Source organism: Sturnus vulgaris, unplaced genomic scaffold, assembly GCF_052056855.1.
Source record: "Sturnus vulgaris isolate bStuVul1 unplaced genomic scaffold, bStuVul1.hap1 Scaffold_157, whole genome shotgun sequence".
Lineage (NCBI taxonomy): Eukaryota > Metazoa > Chordata > Aves > Passeriformes > Sturnidae > Sturnus > Sturnus vulgaris.
In genome coordinates, this window is record NW_028276074.1 from 157,338 (window position 1) to 173,775 (window position 16,438).

The window sequence follows — 16,438 nt, forward strand, 5'->3', positions numbered from 1 at the left end:
TTTGGGGTTGTTCTGGAGGTCAGTGGTGGGTGGTGCCCCCAGTTGGGCAGATGTTGGGTGGGAATCTATTTTTAGTGAGTTTTTATTTGGTTTAATCAGGATAACACTTGATTTGGAGGGGTTGGGGGTGGACACCCCAGTTTTGGAGCTCAGTAGGTGGAGTGATCCCTGAATTGGTGGTTTCTTGTGGGGGAGCCCAAATTGGGCAGATTTGGGGGGGGATTCTGCACTATGTAGCATCCAGTATACATCCATATGTCCAGTGTACCCCCAAATTTTGGGGAGGGGGTGCTCCCTGCTAACAGGGTGTCCCCCCCAGGAGCTGCACTTGGCTGCAGTGCAGGTCAAGGCTGCACATCCCGGAGTGACGGTGGAGGCCAGCGGGGGCATCGTTTTGGAGACCCTCCCCCAGTTTTTGGGGCCCCACATCGACGTGGTGTCCATGGGGTGTCTGACCCACAGTGCCCCCGCCCTGGACTTTGCGCTGCGGGTGCTGGAACCCTAAAATCCATCCCCCTGACCCTGAAAACCCAGCCTAGGACCCCAAAAATCCATCCTAGGACCCTAAAAACCTACTCTGGAACCCCAAAACCCAACCTGAGATGCCCAAATCCATCCTAGGGAGGGTGAAACTCACTGTGAAACTCCAAAATCCACCCTGGGAATCCTCAAACCCCAATGGCCTTCCACTAAGGGGTCTGTGAAATCTGGTGCTCGGACCCACAAAATCCATCTTGCACCTAATCTATGCACAAAATCTATCTTGGAACTGCCTAAATCAACCCTGGGACACCCAAAATTCCACCCTGAGGCCCTCCAGAACCCACCCTGGGATCCCAAATCCCCCCTGAGACTCCACAAAGCCCACCCTGAGGATCCCAAATCTCCATCCTGGGCTACTCCCACTCACCTCCCCCCTCTAAGGTAGTCCCAAAATTCCACCCTGAGGTCTCCCCATCCCCCTTTAATCTTTGTACCCCCAAATAAAGGCCTACCTCACCTCCCCCCACTTGTCCCCCCCTGTTTTTTCAGGAGTCCAAACTCCAGGCGGGGGGAGGTTCCAGACCCAGTTTGAGGATTCCAGACCCCAGTTTGAGAGGCCCAGGTGCCAGGGTGGAGAGCTGAGACCTCAGTGTGAGGATCCCAGATCACGCTGGAGGGCTGAAGATTCCAGTTTGGGGGTACCAGATCTCAGTTTAAGAATCCCAGACGCAGTTTAAAGAACCCAGATTACAGTTTGAGGGTCCCTGACCCCAGTTTAGGAGTCCAGGACCTGAATCCCCCATCTGAGGGACCCAAACCCCAGTTTAGGTGTATCAGATCTCAGTGTGAGAGTCCCAGAACCACCAGCAGCACACCTGGCAGCACCATAACACTGGGAATTAGGATCAGAGGAGAAGTCCTGCTGTAAATCACAAAATCAGGGTCTAATTCCTGGCCTGATCCCACCCACCCCATCACACCTGTGTGCCCACCTGCCCGCAGGTACCTTTGGGATGTCTTAAAAGAAATTTGAAAAGCAATTATTTAAAACTTTAAAAAACTAACTTTATTTACAAAACTATAGTTGGTTTTCCAGCCATAATCCTTAGGACAAAGTGATCTCCAGGCTCAACGACGCCTGTATGACCCTTCAGACTTAAAGTGCTGCCCCAGTCTGGGGCTGGGGTTGGATCCAGCCACACCCAGAGCCTTCTCTGAGAAGAACCCTGGGAAGTCAAGGAGTCCTTTCTGCACCTTGTGAATCAGCAGGAGGGTGTCCCTGATCAGTCGTGCCTGAATGTCCCACTCTGGGCACAACAGGCCCCCAGCTCAGCAGTGCCAGCACCACAGAGCTCGCAGGGACTGTCCCGGTGTCCGCTGCTCCTTCGGCTCCTCAGGATCGAGCTGCTCTGAGCTGCCAGACAACGCATGAGTTCACACCCATCTTTCTGCAAGGCCTGAAGTTCTGTGACCAAAACAGAGCCGAGATGAGTTCCCGTGTTTGTAGAGACCCCCCACTCTCCCAGCCCTCACTCCCCACTCCCCACTGAAATCCAGAGCAGGCAGCTCCTTGCTCTGGTCCTGGAGATGTCACGCGATGGTCCCTGGGCACAGAGCTCTGTCAGCCCCTGCTGTTCCCCAGCACGATCCCAAACAACCAGGGACCACCAGTAGCCTGGATGTGGCACTGGGCAGGGGCTGGGGGGGACAGGGGCTGCCCAAAGAGGGACCCTGGGCTGGGGCTCATGAACCTGATGGTCCAGTCTTGCACAAATTCCTGAGGGTCCCTCAGCTACTGCAGGCTCTGATGAAGGTGCTGCTCAGCCCTCCTGCTGTCCTTTTCCATCTGGAGGGACCATAAAGATGTGGGCATTGTCACACATCTTCCAGGTGACTGGAGCAGCCCCTCCTGGCAGCAGCCCCATTACCAAGAGCCCTCCTCCCTCCCACTGGGTGCAGGAAGGGGAGATGGGACTGGAGGAGAGCCCCTGGGGCTCTGTTCTTGAGCCAGGAACAAGGATGCAGCTCCAGGCTGTGGGGTCTCTTCCCCAGGCCCAGCTGCAGAGCCCACGGCCCAGCACAGTCCCTGGGGCACATCCTCACCAAGCAGTCAGCCATCCTCCAGGTCTGCCCTGTCTTCACCACGTGCTTCAGCTCCTTCCACTTGAGGAGCTCTGCGATAGCAAGGACAGCATTCCTGGAGGCCTGTGGAACAGCAGAAACTGGGAGATGGCTCCAGGGCCTGGGAAAGTTGACCTGGGGTGACTCTGCCTTTAGGGAGCTGCCAAAACATCCGGGAATGGCCCCCAGGTACAGGGATTGAGGCCCAAATGCCTGCTCTCCAACACCTTTGGGGACACACCTGTCCACACCTCGGTGTCCTGGTGCTGAGCCCTGCTGCAGTGGGCAGGGCAGGTGCTGGCAATGCCAACTTGGCTCTGCAGGGACCCTTCCCTGGGCTGTGCTTGGGGAATGCTGCCCAATGCCTGGAGCCCCAGGGGGGGTCAGCCACCCCTCTCCGTGTCAGTGCTCAGCCTTGGCAGCAGTGCCTGGCCCACCCTGGGGGTCTCGTCATTCATGGGGAGGATGAGCAGGGCCAGGACACTGCACGCAGTTCTTCATCCACTTCTTCCCCTTCCCCAGCACTGCCCTCAGCAGCCTCTGAAGGAGCACATGCAGCGCTCCCACGCCCAGCTTTCCTCCTGGAAGGAATGAGGAAAGGTGAGCTTCAGGAGGCAGCAGCTCCCTGCCCATAGTGATGTGAAAAACGAGGTTCACTTTCCTGGTAAATTTTACAAGGTTTAACTAAAAAAAAAAAAAAGAAAAAAAAAAAGATAAATAGGAGACTAAGACAGTAAAGCAAAGGATTAATGTGGCTGGGTGCTGGGCATTCAGCCAAGGGCACTAACTCAGAAAACACTTCCTTAAATGCATCAACGTGTTGCATATTCATAGACTTTCATTATTCAAATTCATCAACCCCAACCTGCAAATCAACTTTTTTTGTAGCCGTCCTGTCCTACTCCCCATCAATAAATTCCTTCCCTGGAGTTCTAGTTATCTTCATCCAGATAGGATAATCTAATGTCTTGGTTTAATTTGAATTTTTGAATTTCCTGGCCAACGCACCAAATAATGTTATAGTTTTGACTTGCCAATTTAAATATACTCATTTTCTGTTGTGAGACAGAACCAGGAGCAAAAGAGCAAGTCAGGCCTAAAACTTAAAAGGGTATAAAAATCTTTATTAACTACATAAATAAAAAGAAAGAAAAGCAAATTCAGAATAAGATCTTCAGACCACTCTTTCCTCCTGTTGGGGATTGAATTGTTCCCTTTTCTTTCTGTGGAATTTTTCCCATTGTTATGCTAAGTACTTGTGGCTACACCTTAGTAGCAATAGTTTTCTCTTGCAGGGGGGTGGGGGGATGGGGGGAGACCAGAAAAGGAAAAGGTGGGAGAGGGGTCTGGGGGGGCACTCTGCTCTCTCACTTCACCAGTGGAGTGGAAGGGGGATGCCCTGTGCTCCGCTCTGGCATCTCCCCCTGCCATCCCAGCACTGAGATCCACGCTCCCTGCCATTGGACATCGCTCTGCTGCTCTCCCACCTCACCCTGCTACCTCCGGACACTCTGCTGAGCACCACGACCGACACCGTGAGGGGGAGTCACTTTCCCATCCCCTCTCACCCTGGGCCGTGGCCGCCATCACCCAGCCCCTCTTCAACTCTGCGGGACCTGCCCTGCCCCCAGCACCGGTAACAGCACAGGGAGAGAGGGCTTTGGCCAAAGGGACTGAAACTGAGCTATACTGTTCTGTTCTGTTGTCAATTTTTATAGCTGTTGCTGTTTCTGCTATTTTGCCTTGTTAGATATCAGTAAAGAACTGTTATTCCTATCCCCATATCTTCTGCCTGACAGGCTGATTTGAAACTAAAATAATTAGAAGGGAGGGCGTTGCACTCTGCATCTCAGGAAAGGGGTTCTAGTCTTTCCGTAGAAAAATACCTGTCTTTCAAACCAAGACAAGGTGACACTGGCCTGATGCCAGGCACCCACCAGAGCCACTCTGTCCCTGCCCCTCCAGCTGCAAGAGAAGAGAAAGTTTAACCAGGAGCTCCAGGATCAGATTAAGATGGGACGAGCAAACACACCAAACAGAAAAACGGGCGTCACAGACACAGCCTGGGCACAGTGAGGGAATTTATTACCAACCAAATCATAGCAACAGAAGGAAAACAGAGAGATATCTCTCCAACCACTTTTCCCCACCCAATGGGGATCACCAGGAACACAGATCACCAGGGCTCTGCCCAACGGGAGTCACTGGGGATCATCCAACACCGATCCTCCCATGGGGGATGGAGCTGGAGCAGAACACAAAGCTCTTCCCACGCTCGGGACACTCACAGGACTTCCCTTAGTGGTGTCTCCGTTGGTGTCGGGTCAAGTGAGAGCTGTGTGAGAAGCTCTTCCCACACTCAGGACACTCGTAGGACCTCTCCCCAGTGTGGATGCGCCGGTGGACAGTGAGGTTGCCATTTTGCTTGAAGCCCTTCCAGCAGTCGGGGCAGCGGAAGGGCCTCTCCTCTGTGTGAATCCGCTCATGTTTGAGGCAATCAGAGCTGGTCTGAAACCTCTTCCCACACTGGGGACACTCGTAGGGCCTCTCCCCAGTGTGGATGCGCTGGTGTTTTTTCAGGTCACAGCTCCATCCAAAGCTCTTTCCACATTCCAAGCAGGTGTAGGGCCGTTCCCCTGTGTGGACCACCTGGTGCCAGAGCAGGTCAGAGATCTCACTGAAGCCCTTCCCGCATTTCCCACAGTCGTAGGGCTTCTCCCCAGTGTGGACCCTCTGGTGTTGGATCAGCTTGGAGCTCCGACTGAAACCCTTCCCACATTCCCCACACTTGTAGGGCCGTTCCCCAGTGTGGATCCTCTGGTGTTCGATCAGCCTGCACCTGTAGCTGAAAGCCTTCCCACATTCCAAGCACTTGTGGGGCTTCTCCCCTCCAGGAGACTTCTCCACCAGCTCTGAGCTCTGCCTGGCTCTCCGGCCACCTTCCCGGCTCAGGGAGGGTCTTTCCTCCTTGCAGCTCCCTGGGCTGGTTTTGCAGCCGCTCCTCATGAGAGATCTCCGGGGCTTTTCTGCCTCCTCCATCCCCACACACCAGGGGAATGAAAATTCCTGGTTTAGGGGGAAATAACAAGAAGAGAGCTCCATAAACTGGGTGTTCCTCCTCGCCCAAGTTCATCTCTGGAAGTCATTGAGCATCTTGTGTCTGTAATAACCTCCCAAACAACAAGATTCCCACCCAAAATCCCCCAAACTTTAAGACACGGATCAAAACCTCCCCAAATATCAAGATTCAGCCAAAAGCCCCTCCAAATTTGTGCTGGGTTGAAAGCAAAACCAGTGAGAGACTCCAAGTCAGAAATATAATTTCATAAGAAAAACATAAGAGAAAAAAAAATCCATGCAATAGTACAAAAGAAAACAACTGACAGAATCAGAATACAACCTGACACCCCGCTAGTTAGGGTGGTGGTAGCAGTCCCAATGAAGTGGTCTTGTTGTAGTAGTGATACTGTAGAAAAGTCTGGTAGCTCTTGTCCTCAGGAAACCAGTGGGTAAGGACTGCCTTGGTGTTCCAAATCTCAGATTTTATCTAGGTAGGAAAGGCTTGGCTCCTCCCCCTGGCTGGAGCATCTCCCAATGGGATGATGGAATTTTATCAGTCAGGCACTGGGACTCAATGGCCCATTAACAGGAGATATCTCCTGGAGGAAGGATGGGTTGTGGAAAAGATAAAGAACACTGCCCCACCTGGTTTTAACAGATGGCCCATTAGCAGAGGATATCTCCCACAGAGATAAGGATCACTGTTCCACCTGTTTTTTTCCACCACTCTTTGTTCTTTTGTTTCTTCCCTGGACCTCTGACTGGTTACTTCATGTTTGCTGCTGATATCTCTCCCTTTTGAAGATGAAAATGGTAAAAGTGTCTTTGACCTGCCTTGCTGGATATTGTCAAGAGGAACAGTCATCTTCTGCAAGTGGAAGTGTCACAGGTGGAGCAGAGTTCTGTGAGTGCTGTATCAAACCAGACCTCGTCAGAGCTGCCAGAACAACTGGTCCATGCTGCCCTTCACTGCTCTGCCTGTTCCACACAGCGCCGGGCGCTGCCTGAGCCCAGCACCCCCCGGCAATTGCAGGCCTGGCAGTGGCCCCCGGCCCCCCGGAGGCTGCGGGACGCCCCGGCCGCTGCCCGGCCCCGTGGAGCTGCCGGCCCTGCCCACCGGGGGGGCCGCGTTTGGACACTGCGGCAGGACAGGCACCGGCTCTGGGATACGGGCTGGCCACAGCAGCGACAGCACAAGGAGCAGCAGGAAGGAACAGCCTGGAAATGGGGATTGGACGTGCAAGGATCGAGATCAGCTTTTAAGCATTTTGTTTGGGTCCCTGCAGAAAGGAACGATTCTGCAGAAAGCTCGGCAGCTGTCAGAGGATGAGCATCCCCAGGCACTGAGGGGGCTGCAGGAGGGGCAGAAGAAGCCCCTGGAGCAGTTGGTCACAAAGGCACGGCAGGGGAATGCAAGAAGGGATGAGGAAAAGGCCAAGGGGAAGGCAAAGGCCATAGCAGAGTTTCTACAGCCCCTGAGGGATGAACCCCTGGGCCCAAGGGGGCCCCAGCATCCAGGGGACTGGGTTTGAAATGCAGGAATTCCTATGTGTTCCTAATTGTGATTGTAATTTACTGGGAAGGTTTTTGATGTCTAAATTTGGAATGCAAATTAATATTGGAAAAGGTGATACAGAGGCTAGTTCTGTTGTGCCTTTGTGTCAAATGTCTGGCAAGGCCTATGCTGAAGTGAGCCCAGAAGTGTGGGCAGCTCCAGGAAAATAGGGAAATTAGATATGGAGCCTCTCCAAAGTACTTTGAAGCAACCAGGACAAGTGGCGTCTGAAAGCAATACCCTATTCCAAGGGAGGGAAGGAAGGGCTTACAGCCTCTTATTGAGTCCCTGCTAAAGGCAGGGCTTTTGGAGCCAGGGATTTCTTCCTAAGACATTCCTATCTTGCCAGTCAAGAAACTGGAGGGATGGACACCAGGAGGAAAGCAGAATTTTCAAGTGTTAAAAAGCAGATTAACTGAGCCTCCTGCCCTGGCCCTACCACAAAGGGAAAAAGAATTTGAATTGTATGAGAATGCTAAACAGGGCCATGCCAAAGGAATTCTCATGCTAAAATATTTAACCCAGTGGCCAGAGTGGCCTCATTGTCTGCAGAATTGTGCAGCCACAGCTTTAATGGGACCTGAGGCCCAAAAACTGCTGGAAGGAGGATCTCCTGTTGGTCAAGTCTTGGATCAAATTAAAGCTTTGATAACCAAAAGAGTGCCTGCACTGCCACAGCTGCTGGGGAAGACAATGGCAGAATTCCACTCTGCCTCTCAGTTACACTCACACACTGGCCTGCCCGGGATTCCATTGTTGGAAAATATACCTAGTTTAAATTTTTAAAAGTTATTTCTCAACTCAGGCTTGTTTTGCCTTTGCACTGGGGAAAGAAATTTTAAAGAACTTTTTAATGGGTGTTACACCAGTCAATAGGGATGAGTTTAATATGTCAACAGACTGGGAAGAGCCCAAAAGATACCCACAGAGAGAATGGCCATCAACAAAACCTCAACGAAACATCAGCAAATATCAAAGAACACCCACCCCAGACTGCCCCCGGCATAGAGCATAGATGGAGACACCTGGTCTGGAAAAGGCTGAGAAGGAAATCCAGGAGTTCGGACCTCATTAACATCACAAGAGGAGAAATCCGGGTCTGCTACGAAACAAAATACTAAGAACCACACAACTTTGAAGCAGTGAGGAACAGACGAGTGGATTTCTATGGGTTCAGGCTGTAAAAACTTTATGAAAATCTAGTAAAACTCACGTGTCACGAAATGATTTTCTTTGCACATCCGGGCTATGTGTGGATGAAATGATTTCTGTTGCACACCCCGACCAGAATCAAGTAAAACCTTGACTCTCTAACACCAAAGATATTATTGGAGAGTTTTGTTTTTCCTGCAGTTTAACTGACAAGATTACACCATTAGAAAAAAATTTCATAATAATCCTACATTTATATTATCAGTTAGGATTGGGCCAGGGTTGTGACAATTTTTACTCCCAGGAAAAGCAGAAAAAACTTGATTGCATTGGAATATTTTTCTACATATTTGCAGGAGGCTCTTAATGATGGCAGAATGTCGGAATGGATTTTTGGATGCGCATTTTAGGTTGCATTTGGCAAAACTAGAAGAGTATTAATGGTGAGACTTTAATGCATAACCAGTTAATACAAAATCGTTTAGAAAAAAAAGCAAAACAAAACAAAACAAGCAGGTTGTGGGGGTGCACATGTGAATCACCTAATGGCAGCTCTGGAAGAAAAGCATCGGTTCCAGGCAGCCAGGAGGAGAGCTTTAGAAATGCAAATTACCTGAAGCAAAGTGTGGACAATGCCCCAGGATCTTCCTGCCTGGGGGAGGAATTTCGCTGATTCTCTCTGCCCCTCACCCCAAGCTCTGCCTGCTTGCACAGATGGAATTTGCACAGATAAAGGCAGAGTCCATAGTGAGGATATCTGACTGCAACAGAAATTGGTTAAGCTGCAAAGGGAAACAGCAAATGGAGAATGTTGGGAAAACTTCATGAAAAAAAAGTGTGGGGGGGAATCATCCCTCTCCCCAGAGCACTGAGGTGTTTTTGCTAGTCCAGAGAAATCACTTGGGAATCCAAACATTTGATGATTTAATAAGATAAAAGTGGTCAATTGATGCAGCCCTGGCTGGAAGGAGCACCCAAAATTGGGAAAAAGATGAACGGCCACTAGAACAAATCCTACAACACCATGGACCAACCCCTGGGATCCCTAACGAATTCATATCAGAAGACAGAAAATCCATCCGTAATTTGAGTGGCATAATTAGGTTAAAAAGTGTCCTTGAAATAATTACCAACCAGACAGCCCCAGCTCCTGAACTTCCTGATGACCAATTCACTGAAATGAGGAACGAGACATTTCACCATGGGATGGGATCAGATTATCTATTAACAGAAAAAGGTGGAGTTTGTGGAAAATTAAACTATTCAAATTGCTGTTTGCAAGCAGATGATAACCGGAAAGTGGTGAAACAGATAACAAAGGAAATAAGAAAATAGTTCATGTACCAGTCCAAAGAGGGAAAGGATGGGAATGGGACACGTTTTCGTGCTTCCCTGGCAGACCATGGCTTAAACGAATGCTGCTCCTCCTCTGACCTGCTGCACCAACTCTCATCTTTTTACCATGCAAGACATCTTGCGTCAAAGAGGATGCAGGAAAAGAGATGGAGTCAATGGAAATTAAAAGTTTGTAAAGGCAATTCTTGAGAAAACGAGAAAAGGAGGGATTGAAGGCAGTAAGATTAATATCGTAGTAGGAGTGCATATTAACGAGGACATGCAGTAGGCGGATCACGAAGTCTGAACCTTCCAAGTATCTCAGCCAGTGGGGAAAGAGAGAGGGAGATGCAGACGGGAAAATGAGGATAAAAAGGAGGCTGCGTTTTAGAGACCGCATGGCAAATGCCGCATGGCCTCTCTCTTTGTTCATCAATAAAGTCACTTTTACAGGACTCCTCTGTCTCCTTTGGGCACACAAACCTCTGGCCACGGGAATTTTCCCGCACAGCCCCGGGCACAGGGCAGACACCTCTGTGCCACCCACAGCAACCGGGACGAGCCAGCGCTGCTCTGGCACTGGCTCCTGCCGAGGCCCCAGCGGGAAGGAGACCGCGGGCAGCCGCTCCCACAGCGCCCTCAGCCCAGCGCCAACACGGGCCGGCACCGGCACAACCAACCCGCCAGAGCCCCCTGCCGCCCCCTCCGCCCGCAGCGAGCCCCGAGCCCCCGCACAACCGAGCGCGGCTCCCACCTGCGCTGGGGCCGCCTCCGAGCTCCGCCGCTGCCTCCCCGGGCTCCGGCCGCTGCCGCCGCTGCCGGGCCCGCACAGACGCTGCCACAATGGCGCCTTTGCTGCTCTGCCCAATCAGCGCGCGACAACCAGGAGTGACATTGGCACAATCAGCCAATGGCAGCGAGGGGCGGGCTCTGCACACGGCCCAGCCTCGGCCCGCGCTCTCACGGCCCCCCGGGCTGTGTGAGGGCAAAGGCGGAGATGAGGAACAGCCCTGGAACAGGCCCGGGCCCGAGCCGCCATTGGCCTGGAAACACAAACAAAGTTCTCCGCAGCTCCCGGCACGCCTTTCCCAGCCCTGCGTGTTCGCTGGCTCCGGCTCAGCGGGAAGCCCTGGAACCTCATTTCTCCTACCCCTAATTAGGAGCATCAGTGCATGGCTTTGATTTCCCGCACAAAAAGGGAAAACTGCTCCAAAGCCCTGTGGCTGAGTGGGAGAGGGGAGAGATTTCTGGCAGAAAACTCCCAAAACTCAGAGCATGAGAAGTAAATGAAGACCCTTCAATCCAGCTTTCCACACGCCTCCCTCCTTCCAGCTGCACCTCCTACCTCGGCAGTGCAGGGTGTGAGAAACGACGCTCACTTTGTAAAATTTTAAAGGTTTATTAAACCTTAGCAAAAAAAAAATACACCAAAACACTGAATAAAGAGAAAAATCAGCGCTGGGAGCACAGGACTAAAGCAGCAGACCCGGGTGTGATTTGGGGGCCCAGGGGGTCCCCGGGCCGCCCCCGCCCCCCCCCCCGATCTCAGCCAGTGGGTGCGAGCGGCGCGGCCCCGCTGCTGAGCACTGACCCCGCCCCGGGGGCCGCCGGGACCCCTCCGAAAAAACCCGCACCTGCACCCCCCGCTTCAGTCCCTCCGATCTTCCCAGTGCTGGGGGAAAAGGGGGAAAGGGGAGGACATGGGGCGGGATCACCCGGAGACCCCCGGGGTGAGGAGCGGGGGGGAGGGGAGGGTTGGGCTCGCGGTGAGTGGGGGGTCCCACGTGAGGATTTCGGGGGGGTTCGCTCGAGGAATTTGGGGGTCCTCGTGCGACGGATCCTCGTTCAAAGGGCTCCACTCGTGCCACCGTCTCCTCGTGTCACCCAGACCAGTTTGGGGAGCACTTTGTGTCACCCAGAGGAATTTTGGGGCTCCTCGTGTCATTGAGAACCCTGCGAGTGTCACCAAGAGCTCCTCGAGTGCCACCAGGAGGAACGGCGGGATTCCTCGTGTCACCGAGAGGCCTGCGAGTGACACTGAGAGCCCTGTGTCACCAAGAGCCCCTCAAGTGCCCCCAGCTCTTTGTGCCATCAGGAGCCCCTGGCGTGCCACCAGTTCCTGGTATCACCGAGAGCACCGAGAGCCCCTCGTGCCACCAGGACCTCGTGCCAGAGAATTTGGGGAGAGTCTCTGTGCCACCCGGACCCCCTGAGTGTCACCAGCCCCGTGCCAGGATCCCCAGTGTCACCGGGGTCTCTCTCTGTGTCACACACCAGGAACCGACCCCCCCTCCGAGCACCAGGACCCCCGAATTTAACCGTCCTCGTGCACCGGGACCCCCTCAGGACCCTCGAGTTTCCTCTCTCCCCTCCTCGTGCACCGGCATCACCGGACCGCCCCCCCCTTTCCCGAGGAATCGCCGGAGACCCCCTCCATCAATCACCAGGCACCGGGACCACCAGAGGACCTCCCCCATCAATCAGCACCGTCACCGTGCACTGGGACAAACCCCCCCCATCGAGCAGTGACACCCCCTCATCGTGCACGGGGACCGCCGGACCCCCCCTCAAACATCGCCAGCCTTGGGCACCGAGATCACCGGAGACCCCTCCATGAGTCACCGGGACTCCCCCGTCATGCACCAGGACCACCGGAGACCTCCCCAGGAATCACCGGCCACCCCCTCACGAATCACCGGGCACCGGGACGCCCCCTCGGGCACCGGGACTGGACCCCCCCTCGTGTACCGACCACCCTCCGGTGCACAGGGCCCGGACCCCCCTTTGTGCCCCCCCTGCCCATCCCGGGGATTCCGCCCCTCCCCTTTGACTTCCCCCGGGAACAGGAGCGGGAATGGCAGGGGGCTGTGAGCTGGGGGGGCACCGGGGTGTCCCCAGCACCGGGGGGAGTCCCTTGGGGCTCGCTCCTTTCCCCCCACTTCCTCCTCCGGTTGTCACCAGGGACCCCCCCCAATTTACCGGGACTCCCCCTATTCACTGCCCCCCCGTTCACCGACCCCCCCCTTCACTCACCACCCCTCCCCCATCCATGGGACCCCCCCACTCACCGCTCCCCTCCGTCACCAGGACCCCAAAATCCATGGGACTCCCCCCACACTCATCAAGACTCCCCCCAAATCCATGGGACCCCTCCCTCCCCCCCACTCACCACCCCCTTCTCAGCACTCCCCGGGCTCTCCCCATTGATCGAACGCCCCCATGGCCCCCCCAGCCCCTCGCCCTCGCATTGGGCCCCCCCGGGGCCGAGGCAGAGCCCTCCCTGAGGGACACCCCTCATCCCCGGCCTGCAGCCGCCCATGGAGCCGCTGACCACAACTCCCTGCCTGCGTCCATCCGGCCAATTCCTCTGGGCCCGCACAGCCCCGCCTGCAAAGCCAGCACCTGCTGGGCACCTGCTCCATGCCACTTCCAGGGGCTTGGGCTGCTGAAGGGCTGCTGGGCTGGGCCCTTTGTGACACAGGGCCGTTCTATCGGGTTCCTGGGTGCTGTTGGCCATTCTGTTGTCCTGGTGACATGGCACAGCCCCGCCCTGCAGGGGTATATACGGGGCACAGGGCCCTGCGCTGCCCAGTGCCAGGAGTGCCACTGGCTCAGGAGGAGGCAGCTCCTGGGACCTCTGTGCTCTAGACGACGTTACACATGGAGGAGGAAAAGGTGAACCTTGTTATAAATGAGAGACAAAAGTCTCAATATTCAGCAAAATTTAGATTTCTTTATTTGATAAAGAAAGAGCAAGCAGCGCGCTGAGGACCGTGAGGGGTCACCGCCCACTCCATGCTCCACCGAACCTTGGTTTGCAGCCTCTTCTTATACTGTGGGTTCTCGTTGTACACAAATTCACAAAGCCTTTGGGTGATAATCAGTCACAGATAGCCATCCAATCCTTCGAGATAAGCACCAGAGAAGTTCTGGGAGTCTGGTCCTTGAGATAGGCAGTATTGATTAGACAAAGGCAGGAAGGGCTTTTTGGGAAGTCCGATTTTGCAAGCTGGTAGTCAATACAACTTATTTGAAAAACATAACATAACATAATGTAAGATAATACAACATAATATAACATAACATGGTGATTTTAAACAGAATGATTTTATCATATAATTTCCTTTATCTAGTGTCCATGCTTCATTTCAGAGCTTAGTATTCTGGTTTATAGAAACCCCAATGCTTTTGTGATTAACACGAATCTTTTATCAATTGTCACAATTTCCCCACTTCTCTTTTTTTATCCCATTGATTCGTGTTCTGGTTTCAAATTTTGTCAGTACTTCTTGTACTAGATTTACTACATCTACTGCCATTAATTTTGTTGCCTTCTCAGGGTCTATTGGTATTGTAGCAACTTGCATTCCTTGAACCACCAACTGGATTAGTCGAATGAAGCATGGAACAAGACAAGGGATGAACAGTAGTCCTAATAATGCACATGTTAACATAAACCTTAATTTTTGCCACCAAGCTCCCCCCAACAGGTTATTCCACCAATTATCATTAATCATATTGTTTCAGGTTTGTACAGTATATGGGCTAATCGTTTTATTTCTTCTGCAATTTTAGTAATTACTTCACTATTATAATAAATTTCTAATCAGTATTCAGAATTATTAAATTTCCCACACACTCCCCCTCGATATTTCTGTTTGATTTCACTGTAGCAACTGTTCTGGCCCTAATCCCTCCCCCCCTCCATGGCCATTGTTCAGTCATCTGCATTCCTCTACAGATCCAAGATTAAGATCAGTAGTAATTTCTTTCATTAATTCTACAAATAAATTCTTTCCCAAGGTGGATAAGTCCCATTCGCTGAGTTGTTGTTTTATTTTCTCATACAAGTTAAAACGTCCCCCAAAGTTTGTCCTTTTTCCTTTGAACATTTTAGTTATAATTTTTTTTGTATCAATTCCTCCTTGTAGTGATCTTGCACTCCTCCCTGATCTGAATATCCCCACATACCTTCTTTTGTGAAGCAGAGGTGTGTCTCTCCTACTGGGCAACTTTGGTATGCTGATGGAGCCCACCCTCCTTTTCCCAAATTGGTGGCCACTTCTGTCCATAATAGTGCATAATGTGTTTATTATAGCAGGCCGAATTGATGTGTGTGTGGAAGGCAAGGGTGGATACCGTGCATCCCCGTACCCAATTGTCTGGTGACACTTGGAACAAGCATCAGCATTATTTCCTTTTATCATCATTAGCAATAGGATGACTCCCATGACCATTTTCATCCCTCTGCCTCCCTCAAGGCCTACGGGGTTGCTGCCAGTAGTCAAGGTTTGTTTCATCTTCTCGGCAGCAGGGAGTATGTCCTGGGGTCTCCCACTTTGTCTTTCTCTTTTGGTAGTGTTTCTTAATTTTGTCCCAAATTTAGCTTTAACATTTCAGTACGAGGTACAGCAGTGACAGCTCGGTATACACAACCCTTCCAACTCTTTTTTGCCAATACCTCTGCTCTGGCTTTCGTTTTTCCTCTTGTTCCATTCTCAAATAACTCCCACCAGTTATGATCATCAATTTCGATTTCTCCTTGTGCTGATAGGGTATTAAGTACCTTAATAGTTTCCTTACATTCATTTCTTCTACACTGAACACATTAACGCGAGTGGGGGATACCCACCATAGGAAGAACACCACCACAACTCAGTACAATATGGACACCTTTTTGGTTTTGTTTTTTTTTTTAATGAACGGGCTACAATTACATCCTTTTTGGTGACTCAAAAGACTGCATTAATTCTTCTAGGGCTTGTCTAAAGAGATTGGGGGATTCTGTAAAGCCCTGAGGCAATACTGTCCAAGGCAGTTGTTTCCTGCCCTTATCAGGATCTTCCCATTCAAAGGCAAAGCAATCTCTGCTGCTTTCCTCTAATGGGCATGCCCAGAAGGCATCTTTTAGATCTATTACACTATACCAAGTGGAGTCAGGGGACAACTCCTTTAAGAGTGTATAAGGGTTTGCTACTACAGGAAATTTGGTAACAGTTCGCTGATTTATAGCTCTCAAATCCTGTACCAATCTGTAATTCCCGTCTGTCTTTTTGACAGGTAGAATAGGAGTATTATGTGGGGACATACATGGTTCCAAAGCCCCTTGTTGCAAAAGGTTTTCTATGAGAGGTTTAAGGCCCCGGCTCCCTTCCAGTGATATTGGATATTGGCGAACTTGGATAGGTAAATCGGGATCAGTGATTTTCACTTTGATAGGTTTCATTTTTAACTTCCCTATTTCTCCAGGGGTTTACCACACCTCAGGACATATTTGCTCCTCGTCCTTTTGGGTTAAAGCAAAAATTTTAAGATACCATTGGGATACTTCAATTTTCAAATCCAATGCTATTATTAAATCTCTCCCCAGTAAATTATTTTCTGCCTCTGGCAGTAACAGCAGATCTTTTAATTCAATTTTGGTTTGGGTCTCAATTTGCACATTTTTAATAATAGGGACCCGAAATGGTTCACCTTTTGCTCCAACCACGAGTGCTGTTTTTCTACTAGGTTTACACCCTTTTGGTAGGTGTTTAATTGTGGATTTTTCGGCTCCTGTATCAACTAAAAATTCCACCTCCTCCCCCTGGGGACCAATCTTTAATATTATCAAGGGCTCTTTAGATGGTATGGTCCCCAGTACATACAGCCCCTGACACCCCTATTCGTCTTCCTGGAACTTTTTTTTTTTTCATCCTGTATCTGTTCTTTACAATTTTTCCTTATTTGACC